General features: G+C 39.1%; 1 protein-coding gene across 8 annotated transcripts in view; it reads right to left on the minus strand.

The window, feature by feature from the left end:
* The window catches only part of CEP85L (centrosomal protein 85L), a 229,318-nt gene that overhangs the window by 68,495 nt on the left and 157,035 nt on the right, over positions 1-3,788 (minus strand). The window lies entirely within an intron of this gene.

Genomic DNA, 3,788 nt, shown 5'->3' on the forward strand with positions numbered 1-3,788 from the left:
CTTGTCGGTACATGGGAACCACTGAAGTTCCACCTGCAGCTCACGCACCTCCCATCTTTCCCCCTCCCCAACGTGCCTCTCGCACACTAGAGCACTGGAGCCCCACACTTCCTACTTCTCCCCCTCCCTCCCAACACTTTCAGAATGCTATGTATCTGCTCCTTCGTGCTCCATCCCCATTCCACCCCTGCCCTCCCAGAGCTTGAATGCCGTGAATTAAGGGCTGAGAGGAGGTGCAGGGGCCACTGGTAGAACCCCACTGCCACAGGTTGCCCAGCACAGTTCACTCGGCCCACTGAATGGAAGGAGGTCCACTCCTGTGGCCCACTCACTAGTTTTGGTTGCCTATTGCTATACGAGAGAGACATAAATAAACTTAAAAAACCAACAACAAACGGTCTGGTAGCACTTGAAAGACTAACAAAACATGTAGATGGTATCATGAGCCTTCGTGGGCACAGCCCACTTCTTCAGATGACCAGAGTGTTGGATGTCCAGGACCAAAAAACTTTTTTGGTCCTGGACATCCAACACTCTGGTCATCTGAAGAAGTGGGCTGTGCCCACGAAGGCTCATGATACCATCTACATGTTTTGTTAAGTCTTTCAAGTGCTACCAGATTATGTTTTTTTAAGTTTATCCTGTACAGACTAACTTGGCTACACCCCGAAGCAAAGAGACATAGTAAATTATGCCATTATGCCATTTTTATGGAGGCAGAGTAAACATACACGATATACCCATTATTATTAGAGAAAAATGGCACAACAGTGTGAGAAGACCTCAACAATAGTGTTGAGTTGTAGTGCTGAATTTCTTTGGTTACGTTAAAACCACAAAACCAGACTATGCTTGGGTTATATAGTTCATTTCTATTCATCACCACAGGTTACAGAAAACAAACACTAACATCTCAGAGTTTTTACCAAGATAGTACAGGTGACTGATAGCTACATCTGGAATTTTAAGAACAAACACATAAAATAACCTCAAGGAAATTTTTATTATTAGTTAAATAAGGAGCTGCTATACCAAAGCATAAAATGCCTGTGCTTTTTGGAAATTATCCCAAAAAAAATAACCGGATTTCTAAATACAAGAACACAAACATACTCTGGTGGTGGATTTCTAATCCCACTGGAGAAAGTCCAGATCATCTCCATTTAAGGTAATGCAAGCAGCAGCTGCACATTTTTGTTCCCCAGAAGAAAATGAAGCAAGCCAAAGTCTCCAACAAGTATTCCTTTTTGAAACCTTTTCTTTTCTAATGGCCCAAATTAGTTCACTTCTGGCTGAGCACCTTGTACTGTATACAGAAGAGTTGATCAGAAAAATGCAGTGTGCATTTAAGTATAATTTGTAGACTTACTGCACCGATATGACAACAGTAAGCACACTAGATATTTTATAAAGAAGACTCTTTATTCATACTTCACGTAGCAGAAAAAGAGGGTTTAAAGACTGATGCAGAATTTTTTTATATTTCCATCACCTATTTAATGTAAGACCAATTTTTCTACAGTCAATATAATGACCACAAGACTCACAATGGATATATACATAACATTCACCTAGTATGAATCTATAATTCTTATTCAGGTATTTTAAACAGTTCTGGAGTAAACAGTCCTAAAATGCTTTTAGAAATACACAGAAGAGTGTTATTAAATTCCTTCAGAAGCACTGTTTAAGCATTTGTATTAGTCTATCATTTATTTCCTGATCACAAATTAAACACAATAAAAAGTATCAAATTTTAATGAATTTGATGCAACTATTAGATTGAAAGCAATAATTTCTTTCCAATATGTCACAATCTACTATATATGTCAGAGACTTTGAGCTTTTGTCTGTCTCTCCATCATCTGGGAGTCTGTTCAAGAACTCCTAAACATTAAGAGCTAAGGTCAACCAAATTTGGTATGCGCTTCCTCTTATCATAACATAAAGCAAGGTCAGGGTTTGATTGTGTCAGGACAATGGGATGTGCATGGAATTGGACTGTTTCTCATCAAATGGAAAGGGAGGGCTGTGATAGCAGGGACAGTTATTCTCCAGAATGACCATGGGGGGCAGCAAGCAAGTGTGTCCATCACCCTGGGCCAGTCCCAGGGAGCAATACTGCCAGCTGGGAAGCACAGCAGCCTTCATCATCCTGGGCCAGCTCCAGGGAGCAATGCCGATGGCCACTTTCACACCCTGCTCTGAGCCTCCTACCCACTGTCCTGGCTCTTGAATCCCCATCCCCTTCCTTGAACCCCCTCCCCACATATACACACCCCTTCCAAAACCCTGCTCTGGCTCCTGCACCCCCATACTCCCAGCACAGAAGGATCTGAGTAATGTCAGGTAAATCTCATAGTACTATATATGAAAAAAATCCCAATAAGCATATACAGACACAGTGGCAGTAACAGACCAGTGCAGCAAAATCAACAAAGACAAGTTAAAAGCCTGGAAATGAATAAATGAATGACAGAAAAACACCACTTTCTCTATGCCCACTTTTACAAGAGATGTTGGGTGGTGTAGTCAAATACTAATGATTTTAACTGTGGACATTTTACTGTCAGGTCAGAAGTGAAGCAGCTGACTTTAAGCTAAGGAAAGTGCTTTTCCTAAAAGTGATTCAATTGGTCTAAAGAGAACAGCCCCATAATGTACCCATCAATGGTAAATGCACTTTCTGTGGGACTGCATCCTGTGATAAATATACGATGCTTTCTATATAAAGGGCAAATACATTTCTCCTGAGATGTCAGATATCCAGAATACTAACACTGTCACTACGTCTGAATTATGAAGTCTTATGAACAAGAGCCACCAGTATTCACTTGAGATATTTTATTAACTTTAAATTGAAACATGTAACCTTACATTTTCTGTTCCTGATGCTGAAGGGCAATAGAAATCTGCCAGATTTACTGTATTAGGATAAATACGTCCAGCTCTGGTTGTGTTAAAAGTTATTGCAACAGTTTTACAGGACCTGGCTTCGTTTAACTAGGGGTAAAGTCTAAGAGTAACTCATCAAAACAGTGCAGAAAAGTATTTTAATGCAAACACTATATATTTTAAAAAAGCTGCAAGGCAAAACCATTCTCTCAGCAAATGACTTTCTATCTGGTTTGTGTTCTCTATTTAAGCTGCACAATTTACAGAGCAGGAAACACATCTTCCTTTGTTTACTAATGTACCAAATATATTATCTGTGCTTTATTACAAAGAACGATCATATCTGACCACAATATAATTTGGTTTGAGGTAAAGGGCAAAAGAAGTAACTATTTTAAGACTATCTGGAAAGCTAAAAGCATCCCTCTTTATCTGGGCGAAACCCTGCCCCACATCTAATTTGTAGAAGTGGAGACCTTAAGATGCATCAGTTTCTCTGTGGTGGGGAAGGAAAGTTTTAGAGAACATAACACAGAGAGAATAGTGATCAAGTGTATAACAATATTAAAAGCTCTCTCACAGCTTAGTAAATCCCTTTTAACACATGAAAATGGTTCAGAGCTTTTGAAGATACTTTCAAGACCCATAAGGAAAAAAAAGGATATAATTTATATGGAAGCAAAATATCCAAATAGTGGCGTTTTTTTATCATAGGAAAATATTTTTTCATTGTAGCAAATTTACCATTTTGAAGAAATTTCTAGTGTATTCTTAATTAATCACAAATTTATATAAAAGTTACTAAAAATACTACATATTGACATGCAAGCTCATCCCCATGTTTGCAAACACTAGATCATATCACTGCCCATGCCCTTCGGTTCATGCCCATG

Source organism: Pelodiscus sinensis, chromosome 3 (genome assembly GCF_049634645.1).
Source record: "Pelodiscus sinensis isolate JC-2024 chromosome 3, ASM4963464v1, whole genome shotgun sequence".
Classification (NCBI taxonomy): domain Eukaryota; kingdom Metazoa; phylum Chordata; order Testudines; family Trionychidae; genus Pelodiscus; species Pelodiscus sinensis.